Source organism: Oratosquilla oratoria, chromosome 28 (genome assembly GCF_046742065.1).
Source record: "Oratosquilla oratoria isolate Oo_2021 chromosome 28, ASM4674206v1, whole genome shotgun sequence".
Classification (NCBI taxonomy): Eukaryota; Metazoa; Arthropoda; class Malacostraca; order Stomatopoda; family Squillidae; genus Oratosquilla; species Oratosquilla oratoria.
In genome coordinates this window covers 22,657,580-22,677,579 of record NC_134804.1, presented here as the reverse complement: position 1 = coordinate 22,677,579, position 20,000 = coordinate 22,657,580, and positions in this window count along the sequence as shown.

Genomic DNA, 20,000 nt, shown 5'->3' with positions numbered 1-20,000 from the left:
CCATAACCCTCCTTCCCCCCTTTCATCACCACCGTCCTATGACCATCCCCACTCACTTCGTCCCCTGAACGCTCTACGCGCTCCTAGTCGTCCCCCATCCCACGCCCCAATGGTTGCAATTGGTGGTCGGTTGGATGGAGAGAGAGAGAGAGAGATAAAGAGCGAAACATTAACCTCATCAGTAAGCTTTAACATTCCACGAGTTGTGTTCCGTATACCAAAGTTAAACCTGGTCAGTCAAGAGGGTGCATTCAGGGCTGAAGGAAGATTTGATAGATCGATGTCTATTTAAACAAAGGATGTGCTTCCTCACTTACAGTAGAATTGGTGAAATGGAAATTATAAAGCACGTGGTCGTGTTATAGATGCTAAAAAAAACTTGGATGAGGTCGAGGAGAAATAATGAATGTGAAGGAGGCCAAAGATATTGAAAATAAACTAAATTATATGATAAATCTTTATAAAAAAAAACATTATTCCAAGGGACTCAAAAGTCACCAGTTATTTGAAGAAATCCTTGAAAACAAGTTTCTATGCACACGATCTACCTTTACCATATCTAATATAAAACCATCTAAAATCCAATTATAATCTGATAAATTGTTATGAAAAGAAATTAACTCCAAGGGACTCAATAGTCATTAGTTGTGAGAATAAACACCTTGTGAGATCGAAACCTTTATTGGTACTACGTTTCGCTTGTTACAGCTTTTTCAAGTACAGACATGACACACACTCTGAGCACATATAAGTCAACAGGGAAGGAACTGTTACCCGCATTAAATAAATGTATGAAATGTCCCCCTTAGTCCACTTCAACAAACTGTCCGAAATGTCCTCCTTTGTCTCCACCAAGTCCCACCCGTCCCCCTCCTCCCCCTCCACCTACCACCCACCCCTTCCTGATAACCTCTCCCAGTTCCTTCCCTGTTGGCTTATATGTGCTCAGAGTGTGTGTCATGTCTGTACTTGAAAAAGCTGTAACAAGCGAAACGTAGTACCAATAAAGGTTTCGATCTCACAAGGTGTTTATTCTCACAGTCTTGTCGGCTTTTGCCATTGTGATTCAAGTCATTAGTTACCTGAAACAAATCCTTGAAAACAAGTTTCTATGCACACGATCTATCTTTACCATATCTAATATAAAACCATCTAAAATCCAAATATAATCTGATAAGATGAAGAGGCTGAAAAGATATAATGATAAAAGACAGGATAAGACAAAGGAACATAAGGATGAACTAAAGATGAGATTGACATCTGGTCAATAGATACTACTGGCATTGGAGTGGCTGACCGAATGAAAAAAGCCTTCTAAATCAGATCAATAAACAGACCTGATTAAGGGTAAGACTAGATGAACGTGGCTTTCGAATACAAGGACATTTTGTGAGTTACATGTTGAGAATTAATTCATTCTTTTGATGAGAACAGATTTGTTTTTCTTATTAGTCTTTGCAATGGTGATATTCTGCCTACGTTAAAAGCAGTTTCTCTGTACTAACATTAAAAAGAGAGAAAATCCTTCAATTATCAATAGATCAATTGGAGTCTACGGCAAATTATTTTTGTCTAGAGGAGAAAAAAATAAGTATCGAATGAAAAAGATATTGGAGTCTTCAGCAAATTATTTTTGTCTAGAAAAGAAAAAATAAGTATTGAATGAAAAGGATATTGGTGTAATTATCGATAACGACCTTAAAGCAACTAAGCACTATATTTCTGCCTCAGAAAAATAAATACTGGGATGGTAGACCAATATTATTTTCATTTCGAAGAATATAACTACCAACAATCAATTATACAGTTCACTGGTCTGCCCACACTTAGAATGTGCTGTTTCCGTATGGTTCCAAATCTCGTTGCAAAAATTGATAGATTGGAAAGGATACAATGGCTAGCCATAAAGTTCATTCCAGAAATGAAAAAAGGCATAACAAACATTTTACGGCCGGACAATAAATAATTGCCTCACGCTACCACAGCGCAGATTCAACCTAAAATTAAATAGAAACAACTTTGCCAATCAACTATGTCGTCAGTAAATGGAACAAGCTTCCAGTCGAGATGAATGAATGTAATACAATTCAAACTTTTAAATCAAACTTGGATAAACACCTAAGCAGATATTTTTATCCGATCTCGTTATGAACTCAAAAGTTTCATGTCACCATGTGCTTTTATTGTAACCCACTGAAAAACATTTCCCGATCTCAGTCATGAGTCACACTAAGAGTATTGGGAGGAGACCAGGGAGAAGTTGGAGAGACGAGACAGGAGTCTGCGGGAACCACATGACAAATTGATACCACTCGTGCGCGCGCGCACATACACACACACACACACACAAACACACACACACACACACACACACACACACACACACACACACACACACACACACACACACACACACACACACACACACACACACACACACACACACACACACACACACACACACACACACACGCACGCACGCACGCACGCACACGCGCACGCACACACACACACACACACACACACACACACATATATATATATATACACACACACACACATATATATATATTTACATATATACATATATATATATATATATATATTTATACTTTTATATATATATATATATATATATACATATATATATAACTTAGACCCACTCTCGGTGAAAGATAAGCTGAAATAGCAAGTAACCCGTATATTTCGACCGCTGACTGTGATCTTCTTCAGCACGTACATACATAGAATACGAAAACAAGAATATATATGCCGAGGGAAATACTACAAAAGGAAACTAGGGAACCCTCAAGTCACGTGTCCTTGATGGGGTCGGACCTTTTGTTCCTTGGAGATAATTTTGGTTACTGTCAAATTAGTAATAGCATCTGGTGACCATTGACCTTTTGATGTATTGAAATTAGGAAATTGTTTAATAAATAGATATTCAACATTATTTCTTTTGAAACTACAATTTAAGTTATATACAGTAGCTGTATCCTTCCAATCTATTCGGTGATCTAAGAGACCTGAATGGAGGAATACAGGAAGTCTCTTAGATCAACTTGTAGTTCCAAAGGAAAAAAAGTAATCTTTGTTTATTAAACAATTTCCTAATTTCAGCACATCAAAAGGTCAATGGTCACTAGATGCTATTACTAACTTGACAGTAACCAAACTTATCTCCAAGGAACAAAAGGTTCGACCCCATCAAGGACACGTGACTTGAGGGTTCCCTAGTTCCTTTTTGTAGTATTTCCCTCTCTATATATGTTCTTGTCTTCCGCAAGACACAGTACATCCACAGCAAGGCCGCTTCATTAAATCGGCGAACCCCCTCTCTCCGTCCCCTCATGCAGAATAGGAGAAGACGGGGAGAAATTCCTTCGGGCTGCGTCAATTTATTTCTCATACATACTCCCTCACCCCCATCCCCCACCTACTACCTTTCATGCATTACAGCACCATACACAACTTTTCTCCATTCACCCCAGACTTCCGTCCTCTCCCGTCCTTCCTCAACAGACATTTCCCTCTTTCCCAATGCCCCTTTTACCCCATCCATCTTATCCTAGGTCGACCCCTCACATTCACTCCTTCCACATCTGCCTTCCACACCTCTTTTACTAGTCTTTCTTCACTTATTTTTTCATGTGTTCAAACCATCCTAATACTCTATCATCAACCCTATCTCTCAACTCCCTTTCCACCCCTGTTCTCCTCCTTACCTCCTCATTTCTCACTCTATCCAGCTTAGTAACCCCTGTCATACTTCTCAGGCACCTCATCTCAAACACATTCAAACTCCTCCTCTCTTCCTTTCTTATGTTCTATGTTTCTAACCCATATATTGCTGTCGGCACAACCACTCTATCATACAATCTCCTATTAGCATCCATTCCCAAATGTCTATTTCTCATTACACTTTTTAATCCTCCAAGGCATTTATCGCTTCTCTCAATCTACATTCTACCTCCACTCCCACTTCTCCCTTTCCTGCCACATCCTGCCACATCCACTTCCTCCAGTCTCTTTCCCTTAACACTCACTTCCAGTCTGCTGCCCCTCTCTCCCTTTGTATATCTCATCACCTTACATTTACCTACATTCATCTTCGACATCCTTCTTTCGCACACCTTCCCAAACTATGTCACTAACTTCCCTCCTCTGATCCTGCCACAAGTGCAGTGTCGTCAGCAAACAACAACTGACTTACCACCCACTTTTCTCCATTTTCTTTAACCATCTCAAATCTTCGACCCACTACCCTTGCATTTACTTCTCGCACCACCCCATCCATGTATAGATTGAACAGCCAGGGTGACATAACACATCCATGACGAAGTCCCACCTTTACCTCAAACCACCCACTCTATCCATTTCTAATCCTAACACAAGCTCTAGTACTCTCGTAAAAACTCTTGACTGCTCTTAACAGCTTTCCCCTTATCCCATATATCTGCAATGTCTCTCACAGTGCCTTCCTGTCTATCCTGTCATAAGCCTTTTCCAGATCCATAAAAGCCCAAAATACATCTTTACCTTTTCCTATATCTTTCTCATATATCTGTCTTACCACAAAAATCTGATCTATGCAACCCCTACCTGCCCTAATCACACACTGTTCCTCACCAATTACTCCCACTGTTCCTCTCCTAATCTTCTCAATCAAGTCCCTTACACAAGCCTTCCCAGCTATACTTAACAAGCTGATTCCTCTCAATCTACTACACTCACACTTGTCCCCTTTCCCTTGTAAAGTGGAACTATACAGTCCTCCGGCACTCTACCCTCTCTTAAGCAAACATTATATATATATATATATATATATATATATACACATGTGTGTGTGTGTGTGTGTGTGTGTGTGTGTGTGTGTGTGTGTGTGTGTGTGTGTGTGTGTGTGTGTGTGTGTGTGTGTGTGTGTGTGTGTGTGTGTGTGTGTGTGTGTGTGTGTGTGTGTGTGTGTGTACACACGCGCGCACACAAATACAGACACATATATATACACATACACAAAATGAAAGCTAAGAAAATATTCATTCCGCGTAGGCATCCCATGAAGTGAGTTAAGTCTTGACATAACTTCACTTACATCGACAAAAAAAACAATAATCTAATATTGGTTGTCTGCATATATCATTCAAATTTGAACGATGTGAGAGACCTATTGGATATGAACACCCAAGGAGGAAAAGGACCTGTGAACCAACTTGGCTAAATCTTAAGACGTTACTTCTGGTCACCTTGCTTGAAAAAACAAGACTTGTGACATTTGCCAGTAACCATTGGGGGACAAACCAAGGCGTGCATAGTTACGATCAAATCGTAACTCATTGTAATAGTGTATGGGCGAAGAAATAGAAAATAATGGAAATGCTCAATCAAGATGAATGAAGCAATATGAAAAGAACGTAAAAGGACATGTTTCAACTACAGGTCAAGGAACTCTACTCTCCAACAATCAGCAATAGTTAAATAGCAAAATACAAAAATGCAAAGACGAAGAGAAAACCAAAACTATAATTGAAAATAAAATCATAATATCTTATCAGGATGCAGGAGGGGCAGCCCCTGGGTTCAAACTAGAATTGAAAGCAAATAAAAAAACAAAAATTGGCTAAAAAAAAAAATAATAATAACAAAACAGGAGGTGGTGGAGACGAACTGGATGCTTTTCATGAGATTTTCAAAATTGACTCCAAGGAATGAAAGGGAAAGACAAGTACGTCTATGCGTTGTTGGTGATTTCGCTAACATTGGCATTTATAGATCAAGCAAAAGTTAAAAAAGCAAAACAGAATAGAAAATAAGGGGAATGAAATAAAAGAAGATGCAAATAACAAGATCAAGAAGCAAAAGTAGAAGTTGAAGAATGAATAATGTAAAAATAAAGAGAAGATATCGGTTGATAGAAAGAGACTAAAATAAAACATAGTAAAAAAGCTACAGGAAGAGAAAACGGTCAGTTTTAATGGAAAGAGGAGTTAACGGAATGATACTAGTAATTAATGAAGATAATTCTTGAAATTCTAAGGTAAATTATTCAGAATGATGAAATGGGTTGGTCATACAGAGAGACTATTAGGAAAAGAATATACATAGAAAATAAAACGAGTAAAAGAACGTAGAAAAGGTATCTACAGTATATTACAAGAAAGATAATATTGACAAAAAATACGTGTATCCTATTATTGTCACCATGAGTATAAAGAAGTCATGAATATCGAAACAACCAAGAATTCAAAAGTATCAAAGACGTAAAGGAATTCGGGCACACGAAAGCCAATGCCATAGATATCAGGACGAAATGGACTTCGGTTATAAAAATGCCAAAGCTGTACAGCTGGCGAAACTATATAGAGACTGGAGGTACAAAGATCTAGAGAAAACATCTGTAAAGAATAAGAGGAAGGAAATATCATAATAAAAACAACATGAAATAAAATTATTGATCAAATTAAAGAAATGCACAAACTAGATTATGGAAATGCAATTAAAATCATCAGCAGACAGAATGACGAAAGTAAATGACAATAATGGAAAAAAACAATAGGAAGAGATAGGAACAGATATGAAAGTAGAGTATATAGCGGATATGAAAATAGGAATTGAAAGAGTAGAATATATATATTTTTTCGAACATCATAAGCATCAGGTGCACCAACGTGAATGTCCTAGGCTAATAAAAAAGTAATATGAAGATGAAAATTCTGAAACAAAAAATATAATGTACTTATAAAAAAGTTTATTCTTAGTCTGGAAATGGATCAGAAAAGAAAGTGTTGAGAGAGAAGAAATAGGATATAGAAGAGATAGAAAAGTTCTGAGCTTAGAACATCATAGCACACTATGCACATTTTGTGACAAACGCCAGGGCATTTTACTCAGGCGAATGCAAGTTCCCAGCATGAGCGGAGTCCCTTTATAGTTCGCCTCGAAACTGATGGAGTTGATCTCTGCGAGGGAGCCTGAGAACGAAGGATGGGCAGAAGAACCGTCCAGTGGAAGTGAAACTAGCAAGAAAAGACGAACGGAAACACTGGACTGTAGCACACGAAAGAAGGATAAGATATGCATAAAAAGGCGAGGCAATTGAAAGAAAGAGGAAATATAAAAGAGTAAAGAAAAAATATTGAGGAAATATAAAGGGAAAGAAAGAACGAAGAGAGGAAAAGAGAAAGAGAAAAACATGTTGAAATAAAAGAGTTTAAAAAAAGGGTAAAAAGAATGAGAGAGAGAACGACAGAGGCAAAAACTACTGCCCTATAGAAAGCTGACCAAGGAGGAAGGGCAGACGGAAAAGATTGGCGCGTGGAAAAGGATACCAGAGTAATGGACGGCAGGAAAAGATTGGCTCGGGGGTAAAAGACACTGAGATTGAAGGCCTGGTGGGAAGGATCAGGCTATGGGAAAGGTGCAGACTATAAAGGACGAAAGAAAAGGGATTAGAATAAGATGAGAAGGAACTGGGGTGGGACGTCGAGAGGGTAAGGAGGATGGGATGAGAGTGAGTGGTATTTAAAGACGAGGGAGAGGAACCAGAGATTGTGTGTGAGAGAGGGCCGTAGGGGAGTGGATCAGGGTAATGGTGTGGGGGTGGGGCGTAAGACAGGGGCATAGATGTGAAAGGCTGTGAAGGAGGTCGCGATAGAGGGGCGTGAGAGATGGGCGCAGGGGAGGGTGTAAGTATGGAATGTGGAGGATGGGTTCAGTGGAGAGCAGGAAAATGGACACTGGAGAGGGGAAGGGGAGAGGGGAGTGTGGGGAAGACGCTGGGCAGGTACGCGGGGGAGAGGCGGTAAGAATGCACGTGGGGTAGGGGCTTTGAGGAAGGGATGTGTGTCAGGGGCTTCAGGAGTGGGGTAAGGACGTCCTTCCGCTTAAGATACTTTTGTTTTTCTAGTTGAGATACGAAGCTGGATTTTTTTTTTTTTTCAAACGAAAGCCATGCTTATCATTGCAGTCATTCTGACCAAGTTTCACTGAAATTTGACAATAGATACTGTACATACATACATACATGTACCAAGGCTTTTTCCCTCTTACAAGGGAGGTAGCCAAAAAACAAAGGCATAAAAACCATTCCCACCCATTCTATCCCCAATACACTCCACTCCCCTCCACCCTCTACCCTCCCTCTTATCTTGGCACCTCCTGGATGACGGGTCATCCCTGCATCTCGTCCACTGCCTTGGGTCAGAAGCAGTGTCGCAAGACGCAGTACATCCACAGTAAGGCCGCTTCATCGAATTGGCGACCCTCCGGTTTGATGATAGATACTGTACTTACACAATAAAAACCTTATTGTAGTGTGTAAAAATAATACATATCCAAACAACTACTAGTCTCTAACTATTTGGATTTATGCTTTGGTCATTTTAAGGAAGAATTGGTCATGACTATAATTATCAACATACTAAACATGCGTACGTTCAGTGATTATTTTTTGCTCTACTGATATATTTACCCCCTATAGAATTTCTTAACTGTTTATAACATAAATCCTTCTAGGAATTCCAAAATTCAACACGTCATAATGAATTATTTCAAAATGTATAAAAAAGTGTTAAATTTCATATAAAGAATAATTATACAAATAGACATCATTGTAGGACAAAAATTCGAGAAAAGGATTTAAAATTTACCTTGGGGTTTTTACACTCTAGACTACTTAATGGGAGTGACTGATGAAATATGCAGATCAATTATTTGATCATTTATTATTCAAGTAAATGAAGGCATTCAAAGTGTTCCTAAAAGTAGAGATTGGTAGCCTTTTACAGGTAAAAGGCTAACAATATGTCTCCTCTTTATACTTTCTCTCATACCTATGTCTGATTTTCTCCTCTTCTGTGCTGTAGCCAGGCGCTATTTTGATAGTCCCAGCATTTTGAGCATTTGTAAGCGTTTGTAGGCTGTAGGAAACCAAGTGGAGGCAAATAAAACGTGGTCCATAGTAAATGTCAACACAGCCACGTGGACTACGCGTACGTCCCTACTCACTTTGTGGCAGGAACTGATGCATTCTACTTCCTCCTCCTCTCTCTCTCTCTCTCTCTCTCTCTCTCTCTCTCTCTCTCTCTCTCTCTCTCTCTCTCTCTCTCTCTCTCTCTCTCTCTCTCTCTCTCTCTCTCTCTCTCTCTCTCTCTCTCTCTCTCTCTCTCTCTCTCTCTCTCTCTCTCTCTCTCTCTCTCTCTCTCTCTCTCTCTCTCTCTCTCTCTCTCTCTCTCTCTCTCTCTCTCTCTCTCTCTCTCTCTCTCTCTCTCTCTCTCTCTCTCTCTCTCTCTCTCTCTCTCTCTCTCTCTCTCTCTCTCTCTCTCTCTCTCTCATACATCCCCCAAGAAAGAAGATGAAAAAGAAGAGGAATGGGTATAGATTATCTCAGTCATCTTGTTCAACAAAATGCTTCAAGACAATTATAAGATTATATTTCATATAATGATATTGTATCAAATGTTAGATGTTTCGATTATTTGTTATAATTTGACATTTCACACCCAAACTCCCCATCCGCCCAAAAATCTTAGAATTGGGTTCCATCTCGGTCATCTCGTTCTTTCTCAGTCGTCTCGGTCATTATAATGCTTGGTCATCTCGGTCTATTAAATGTTTTAAAGCTATCATAAGATTACATTTCATATAACGATATTGGATTAGATTGATAGATATCGATTACTCGTTATGATTTGACATTTCACAGCCCCTCACCCTTAAAAAGATAGATAAACAACTAAGAATTGGATTCCATCTCGGTTCTTCTTAGCCTGTCTCATTCGTCTCGTTCATCTCGCTCTTTAGTGTGACCTCCCATCTCGGTCCATCTCGCTCTTTAGTGTGACCTCCCATCTCGGTCCATCTCGCTCTTTAGTGTGACCACCCATCTCGGTCTATCTCGCTCTTTAGTGTGACCTCCCATCTCGGTCCATCTCGCTCTTTAGTGACCTCCCATCTCAGTTCATCTCGCTCTTTAGTGTGACCACCCATCTCGGTCTATATCGCTCTTTAGTGTGACCTCCCATCTCGGTCCATCTCGCTCTTTAGTGTGACCTCCCATCTCGGTCCATCTCGCTCTTTAGTGTGACCTCCCATCTCGGTCCATCTCGCTCTTTAGTGTGACCTCCCATCTCGGTCCATCTCGCTCTTTAGTGTGACCACCCATCTCGGTCCATCTCGCTCTTTAGTGTGACAACCCATCTCGGCCCATCTCGCTCTTAAGTGACCTCCCATCTCGGTCCATCTCGCTCTTTAGTGTGACCTCCCATCTCGGTCCATCTCGCTTTTTATTGTGACCTCCCATCTCAGTCCATCTCGCTCTTTAGTGTGACCTCCCATCTCGGTCCATCTCGCTTTTTAGTGTGACCTCCCATCTCGGTCCATCTCGCTCTTTAGTGTGACCTCCCATCTCGGTCCATCTCGCTTTTTAGTGTGCCCAACCATCTCGGTCCATCTCGTTCTTTAGTGTGACCTCCCATCTCGGTCCATCTCGCTCTTTAGTGACCTCCCATCTCGGTCCATCTCGCTCTTTAGTGTGACCTCCTATCTCGGTCCATCTCGCTCTTTAGTGTGACAACCCATCTCGGTCCATCTCGCTCTTTAGTGTGACCTCCCATCTCGGTCCGTCTCGCTCTTTAGTGTGACCTCCCATCTCGGTCCATCTCGCTCTTTAGTGTGACCTCCCATCTCGGTCCATCTCGCTCTTTAGTGTGCCCAACCATCTCGGTCCATCTCGCTCTTTAGTGTGACCACCCATCTCGGTCCATCTCGCTCTTAAGTGTGACAACCCATCTCGGTCCGTCTTGCTTGGACTTTATTATGACCCCAGCAGAAGCAAAGGATGGTAGAAATTAATAGAAAGCTATATTATTTCTTGAGTGGAGATTAGTCTTCATTCAGAAAAGAATACCTGGCTGGTTCATAGTGATGCAATTATATAGTCTAAAATACATACATACATATACCAAGGCTTTTTCCCCCTTACAAGGAAGGTAGCCAAAAAGAAAAAGGCATAAAATCATTCCCACCCATTCCATCCCTGAATACACTCCACACCCCTCCACCCTCCCTCTTATCTTAGCACCTCCTGGATGACGGGTCATCCCTGCACCTTGTCCACTGCCCTGGGTCAGAGGCAGTGTCGCAAGACACAGCACATCCACAGCAAATACTGACTGCATAAACCTTATATAGTCACTATCACATGTGAGGTGTGGGAAAAAGGTGTGAATAAGGGTGTGGAGGAGGGGTGTAGGATAGGGGTGTATAGGAGAGGCGGGAGAAGGGTGTGAGTGAGGAGCGGAAGGGAGGGTAGAAGGGAGGGGTGGAAGAAAGGTGTGAGGAAAGGGTGAGGGGGTATAAGATAGTAGAGAGAGTTGAACAGCCAGATCGACTGAGGTAATAAAATAGGAAGAGGAAGTGGACTCGAGAGAGAGGTTGAAGAGTAATGATTTAGTGAAGGGGAAAATATGGTGAGAAGAACTTTATATTTCGTCGCCGATAATCAACCAGTGCTGTTCTTAAGGGAGAACGTCGTGTCAAACTGATGGAGTCATGGAGGTGATAAAAAATAGAGTGTAGTAGAAAGTGATGATATACGTTTTTAAGTTTAGATTAGCCTCCAGTCATGAAAGAATTCTGCTTGGCTTTGATCAAGAAGTGCGTCACTAAATTTCCTAAAATATTAGATATCGAGAGCATAAAACTTATGTAGTCAATACCCAAAACGGGGGGTAAGAGAAGAAAGGTCATAGATAAGAGAAGAGGGTGCTGCCTGTGAAGGCTGTCTATAAGGCTCGTGAGGGGGGTCATAAAAGAAAATATCAGGGAGGAGCCCCGTGACATGACCTAAGGCGGGGTTCGTCGAAAAGTATCAGGAAGTTCTTGCAAAGGACATCAGGTAGGATCTCCCTGAAGATAGCCAACCTTGGAATCCCACAAAAGACTCAGCAAAGTGTTCCCATGGTGGGAATCAAGTCAGAGTTACAAAAGAATCACCTGGAGAGGTCTCCCTGAGGAGTAGCATAGTTGGTAGGTAGCATCAAGATGAGACTTTTAAAAGAATCACTAAGTCGGAGGGAGGGAGGAGGGTGTAAGGGGAGTGGAATATATGGGAAATGAAATGGGTGGGAGTGATTTCTATACCTTTTTCTTTTTGGCTACCCCCCGTGTAAGGGGGAAAAAGCCTTTGGTATATGTATGTATGTATGTGCTAAGTCGAGCAACGATGAAGCCTTATCATTCTTTGAGAATGAGAAATCTTGTGGTAGGAGGGTCTTAGAGCGTGACCAAATTGAAAGGAAACTAAGAAATTAGGCATGCTGGTAAAGAGCATACGATAAGATGATAGAGAGCAGACTTGCTTGTCACGTATTCTCTTTCGCCCCCCTCTCTTCCCCGCTCCCTGTTTTATCTTGAATTCCTTATCTTATTGCGTGTAACCACTGCTTTGGGTGTGGTTCAAGAGCTGCATTGTTTAGAAAGCTTTACTGACAAACACATAAATAGTAGGCGGTGCTTTATGTGAAGAAGAAGAAGAACGCGTATTTTTTGCGCCAAACATTTATGATACGATTATCCCTTCCAGTGCAGGATGATACTTAACCCCACAGTTTGGCTGCCGCGGTGGTATTTTCTTCAGTTGTGTGCAAATTCTTCGGTGATAAAGGGCTGAAGACTGCCATTAATTCTGCTTTCTTTAGCTTTCACTTCTTCTGTTATTACTTTCTCTCTTTCCTTTTCATCTTAATACTTCAATCTTCAACATTGATACTTTACTGTTTAAGCTGTTACTCTTTGGTCTTAACCCTCTAACTGCTATTCTATCACCCTTAAATATTTAACCTACACCCTTCTCAATAATTATCCGACACATTTTAGCTTTGACTCGTTGATCTTCACTTTCACTCTTTACCTTTTTCGTTTTTACTTTTCTTCCCTCTTCCGTGATGTACATACTTCTCCTTTTGCCTTTAATATACATTCTTTACCTATTAATCTATACTCCTTACCCTTTCATTATTTTCGCCTACATCCATTACCTTTTACCTATTGTCCTTCGCCTTCATGCTTAACCTAATCGTTCTACCGTTTTATCTCTTATCCATCACCCTCTACCCATTACATTTTTCCCATCGACCCTCATTCTTTACGTATTTCCTTATACTCTCAGCCCATCAACTTCTGCCCTTCAAACGCCCTCATTCTTTGCGTATTTCCTTTCACTCTCAGCCCATCAACTTCTGTCCTTTAAGCACCCTCATTCTTTACGTATTTCCTTTCACTATCAGCCCATCAACTTCCGTCCTTTAAGCACCCTCATTCTTTACGTATTTCCTTGTACTCTCAGCCCATCAACTTCCGTCCTTTAAGCACCCTCACTTTTTACTTATTTCCTTCTACTCTCAGCCTATCAACTTCCGTCCTTTAAGCACCCTCATTCCTTACGTATTTCCATTCACTCTCAGCCCATCAACTTCCGTCCTCTAAGCATCCTCATTCCTTACGTACTTCCTTTTACTCTCAGCCCATCAACTTCTGTCCTTTAAGCACCCTCATTCCTTACGTATTTCCTTTTACTTTCAGCCCATCAACTTCTGTCCTTTAAGCACCCTCATTCCTTACGTATTTCCTATTACTCTCAGCCCATCAACTTCTGTCCTTTAAGCATCCTCATTCCTTACGTACTTCCTTTTACTCTCAGCCCATCAACTTCTGTCCTTTAAGCACCCTCATTCTTTGCGTATTTCTTTTTACTCTCAGCCCATCAACTTCCGTCCTTTAAGCACCCTCATTCTTTGCGTATTCCCTTTTACTCTCAGCCCATCAACTTCTGTCCTTTAAGCACCCTCATTGTTTACGTATTTCCTTTTACTCTCAGCCCATCAACTTCCGTCCTTTAAGCAGCATCATTTACCCTTTAGCCATCTACCTATATCCTTTAGCCTAACCTCCACCAGTTCCCACAGATTCACCCACCCGAGCCCGCCTCAGCCTGCTATTATCTCTAGAGGTCCCCGCAGGCCGGGACCGGTCGTCCCGCCGCCTGTGTCTCCAGGCCCATAAAAAGCTCCTCTTCGTCTTATCTCCTCCTCCAGCTCATCGGGCAACCAAGGAAGGCTCGATGGGTGGTTGCGGCGGGGGACGAGGAGGAGGGAGGAAGGGAGGGAGACGGGTAGGGGAGAGGGAAAAAAGGTAAGGAGGGAGTGGTGGGTGTAGGGAATGAAGGGGAGGAAGGATGGAGGAAGAAAGGAAAGTAGGGTTTAAGGTAAGCGAGGAGGAAGAGGAAGAGGAAGAGGAGGAGGAGGGGTCTTAAAAACTAGGAAATAGAGAAGATCGAGAGAGGAGCGAAGAGGGGAGAGCGATGGAAAAGAAAAGTATAGAAGGCAGATGGCTGGATAAAACTGAGAAGCCAAAGGATAAAAATAAAAGTGTAGGGACAAAAAAAGAAGAGGATGAAGAGGGATAAAGTGGATAAAGGAAAAAGGGAGGAAGAGAAGAGAAAAAGAGGGAGAGAGAGAAAGAGAGAGAGAGAGAGAGAGAGAAACGGGGACAGGGCGAAAAGGAGAGAAGAAAACAAGTGGAGAAGGGGGAATGGGAGAAGGGAGAGTGTAAGAATTAAGGATATGACGAGGAAAGGGAGAAGGGGAGGAGAGAAAAGGAAGAAAAGAAAGGATGTGGTCATAAAGGGGGAAGAATAAAGGAGAGAAAGTGAATATATGAAGAAAAAGAAACAGTCAAGTGTGAAAATGGAGACAGAATGAATAGCAAGAGGCTAATGAAGAGAACGAAAGGAAATGGATCAGTGAGAAGAGAAAGACAGAAACTAGCAAAGAAGAGAAAGTCTTGTGAAAAAGAAGACACAGAGAAGAAGAGAAGACTAGATGGAAGAGAACAGAAAGAGGGAGAAGAAATGAGTATCAATAAGATTAAGAAATGTAGAAGAGAGATGAAGAGAAGTAAGAGGTGGAGAAACAGACGTAGAAGGAAATGATGGAACAGGATTTGGAAAATAAGAAAAGTATCAAGTTTATGAGGAGGAGTGGGAAAGAAAAGATGTGGAGAAAAAGGAAAAACAATAAAAAAAAAAGGGGAGAAGGAAGAGGGGGAGTATCTTCTGGAGTAGGAGGAGAGGGAAGGAGTTGAGGAGGACGGCAGAGAAGAGAGTTTGGAGGAGGAGAGGAATGGAGGAGGAGAGGAGGAGGAAGCAGAGGAGGTGGAGGAGGAGGAGGAGGAAAAGAAGGAGTTCATAACAAAAAACGACAATTATTAATAACGGTGAAGAGAAGGAAAAGGGGAGTAGCAGTTAATAGTTTCATGCGGATTGGAGCTCAAGGTAGGATGGGACGAGAAAGCTTGGGAAGACTCAATGAGGAACAGAAGTCTTTGGAGAGAAGAAGTAATCAAGAGGAGGAGGCTGCGAGGACTTCAGGACAATCGGAGTGGAGGCAGAAAGTGGTCAAGGAGGTCCACACATAGTCACTAGTCACAGAAGGGAAGTTGAACTTTGAATGATGGAGGTTTGGAAACCAGGGTTTATACATACATACATACATATACCAAGGTTTTTGCCCTCTTAAAAGGGAGGTAGCCAAAAAGGAAAAGGCATAAATTCATTCCCACCCATTCCATCCCTGAATACACTCCACACCCCTCCACCCTCCCTCTCATCTTAGCACCTCCTGGATGACGGGTAATCCCTGCACCTTGTCCACTGCTCTGGGTCAGAAGCAGTGTCGCCAGACACAGCACATCCACAGCAAGGCCGTTTCATTAAATCGGCGAACCCCCTCTCCGTCCCCCCATTGCATAAAAGGAGAAGACGGGGAGAAATCCCTTCGGGCTGCGTCAAATTTTGCTCACACATACTACCTCATCCCCCATTCCACTGGTAGACATGTATGTAGGGGTGAGTCTGTACAGTGTGGTCTCTGAAGTGGAGTGTTTGAGGTGATAGCAGACCCCGCTGCAACTACCACACAGCAGTTAGGAGTTGCCACTAAAGTTCAGATAATACAAAAGATGACATATGTTCACTCTATTGAGCTGCCCTAACATACAACCATCGCACATCTTTATAGACTGTACAACACTTGGAGCACGGACACAAATGGTGCCTGAGAGACAATCGGTTTCCTCCGTAAATTCTATGTAATAATTAAATGAAAACGACTTAACAAAAACTACTGCTTCTATACTACTACTATCATTACTAGTATTGATGCCACCACCACAATCACTGTCACCATCACTACTACCTCACCTTCAAATTAAACAAAATGTCATCAAGAGCAATGAAGCTCCCCGTCGCTCGACGTCCCTCTAAAAGATTGACGTGTCTGTGGTTATCAGAGAGTCTTCTAATTCTTTGTCTTTTTCGGCATCTGAACTCAAGGAACTTCGGCAACTTCGAGACAGATACATTTACTTCAGAGGAGGAGCGGTGGATACGACGTGGCCGTCAATAGGGGTTTCACTGTTGTATAGTTATACTGTAAGTGAAGTGTGGAATAGTAGGATTGGTAGCGAGGTAGTTTGTTGGTGTTCAAGGCCTCTCATAGTGGAAAAGAATTAACATGTATTGTGTAATGGTAATTAGTATAATGTTCATGGTGGAAACTAATTTTGGCTACCATAAGTTATAATGACAGCGGCTAAACAATTCAGTCCAGTTGCAAACTTTGTTCTTGCAGAAAACGCATAAAAACTATTTTCACCACAATGCCAACTACGATCAAACTAGTTAAGTCTAAGATTAATCTCGTCAGTACGGTGTCATAGCTTATAAATATTTTTATAGTGAAGGCTACAAATGAATCAACTTTGACATGTAAATGTCATGAAGGTAATGTATCAATAGTTAGTGCAACGGGAGCACGTCACCCAGTCATCGATGATGCGAGTGTAATAGATAAAAAGTGGAGTTGTGGTACACTGGTGTTGTAACTTCATATATTGTGTTCTGCCTAAAGTGAAAATGTTATATTTCGGTGTGAGCAACTCCAAACAAAAGAGGTTGATAATGACATGCTAAGATTTGATGGAGAAATTAATGGTGAACAGTGAAGGTGGTAAAAAAAAAAGGATAGTTGCAGATGGTAAGGGTTATAATAATTGGGTTCAGGAGTTGGTATTTGGAAAAAGGATTGTAAAGGTAGTGATGATGCTGGTAGTAGCTGTAATAATTGTAGCCAAATTGAAGGGGGTTTTGATAAATGTGTTGATGATTTGAAGTGTGGTGGTGAAAATAATGAGTAATAATCTAAAATCATAACATCAACAAGACGTCAACACGACGGTAATTTATATATATGCATATATATACATACACATATATACATATAAATTTACATGCACATACCCATACATATGAATTTACATATACGCATGCATACACATACACAGTTGTATACTTTTGTGCATGCATATATAGATAAGTATGAACAAACATGCACACAAACGTATCTTTATCGTCATTACTAACCCATGTTGCAGGTTGTTGTTCTTTCTATTGTTTTAGATATTATTCTTTATCTAGGCGTCTTCTTCCCTTTTTAAAATGTAGGTTTCTTTGCCGCACTGGATACCACCAGCATTCAGTATTACGCGCGATTTTCCTTCTTGGATTCCAGTTTCCTTCACAAATTGAATTCACTGTTATTTTGTTTATTCATGAATATTTTTACATCTTATAATATTAGTAGTTCTCAGTTTTTGTTCACCTACATGTTTATTTATGGCGTGCTACAATAAATCTAATGTTTCTCATCGCTCTAAGTTTCAAATGCTTGGGTTATCTTTCAATGCATTCCACAGAAAATCCTAATCTACGTTTCCACTCAATCATTTGGACTTTGCGCTTAAGTGAGAAATAAGCAAAGGATTTTATCTCACAGAATATATGTTAATTAAATCTCTTTCAGCGTATGCTAGAATATCTATACGCACGGCGATAGTTAAGGTTATATTCAAGATAATGATTATAAAACTAACTCTTATGACCACCTTCTGGTATCATGATGAAACGGAGATGGTGGGGTGGCGATGATATGATACAAGTGACAATGAAGTGACTTGTAGTACTGGTAACGCGATTCTGACGTAAGCACATACGGTAGTGTAATACCACAGTAATTACTTTGAAGATAGTGTCTTGATTATGTACAGATGGTAAAGATTATGCCCCTACCTTTCATGAAGGAGCGGATTGAATTGAAAAAGCCATGGGGTATATTAAATAAAAAGAATACTGGTGAAAATTGTGAGAGGAGACTTTTTGATATACATGGCACTGATGGGTACGGCAGCTCATGATAAGAGAAGATTAGGTAAGACAATACAGGAATCATAGAAAGATGGAGGATTGGTGGTGTTGGTGTTGGTGTTGGTGTTGATAGTAGTGGTTGGGTGGATGGTGGTGGTAGTACTAGTGGTAGTAGCGTTGGTAGTAGAGGTGATGGTAGTAGTGGTGGTGGTGTTGGTATTCGTAGTGGAAATGGTAGTTATAATGGTAATGTTGTGGTGAGTTGGCGTCTACAGCGGACTTTTATCTCTATGAAACTATGTGGGCCTTCTTTGTATACCTCGTGCCTTTGTGTAAGTCACATGGCGCCGCGCCCGCCAGGCAGCCCTTGACCCTTGTACCCCATTTTCCCGCACTTGACACCGCGCCCGCCAGGCAGCCGCATGCTCAAACCGGATTAACTGCGCCCTACGCTCCGCCCTGCGCTGCTCGGGCTGGGTCACGTGATTGTTACTCTAGGAGGTGATTGGCTAGGTGCCCCAGGCAGTCGGGCAACCAGGAAGCAACCAGAGTCGCGTGGGTTTGATGTGCTAGGTCAGTTGGGTGATGACACTTGTATACCCAGGATACTGCCACTCTCGGTTTTTGCAGGTTTTCGATAGAAGAGAGCCTCCAGCGCAAAGAATTGTGCCAAGCTGACAGTTGGAGTACCGACGCGGGGCACCGCGGCAGGTGAAAAGAGGGGAATAGATTCGGTTAAGTCTACAATGTTCCCATTAGGAACAATAATCTAATTTACTCAATTCCACGGAGCGGATTTTGTGAAGTCATTTTCCTAGTTATCACAACCAGAGATCCTGCCGTTTGTTTCTAATTTATCTTAGGGCCGCCCAGAATAGCGCGGAACAACGGATCGAGGGCGTGCAGCTGGTTTCCCTCATTCCCAGCGAGGAGGGCATACAGCTAGTTCCCTGCATTCCCAGCAAGAAGGGGGTGCATCTGGTTCCCCGCATCTCCAGTGAGGAAGGCGGAGATATACATACCCTCGACTGGAAATGAGTGAGCGTCGTCGATCAACCACACCAACATATAACCCCCCATGACTACTGTTCCGGGTGAAGGGTTTTTCCATCGGTGTTATTGTTGTCCTAAGAGGGCTACATATTTGAGTTGTCCCCTTTCGACACGTACGCACCAATTTTTCCCACTCACCATTTATCTATTCATTTATTTATTTTATCTATTTTATTTATCTTGTTCATTTTATTCATTTTATTCATTTTATTCATTTTATTCATTTTATTCATTTTATTCATTTTATTCATTTTATTCATTTTATTCATTTTATTCATTTTATTCATTTTATTCATTTTATTCATTTTATTCATTTTATTCATTTTATTTACTTTATTTATTTATTTCCTTTATTCATTTATTTATTCTAAGCACTGGGTGTTTGTTGACTGGGACAGTTGCGGTGAATTGGCGCCTATTGAGGGCTTTTGTCTTATGACACTACGTGGGTCTTCTCTGTATACCTCGTGCCTTTGTGTACGTCACGTGGTACCGCGCCCGCCAGGCAGCCTTTGACCCTTGTACCCCATTTTCCCGCACTTGACACCGCGCCCGCCAGGCAGCCGCATTCTCAAACCGGATTAACTGCGACCTGCTCTCCGCCCTGCGCTGCCCGGGATGGGTCACGTGATTGTTACTCTGTGAGATGATTGGCTAGGTGCCCCAGGCAGTCGGGCAACCAGGAAGC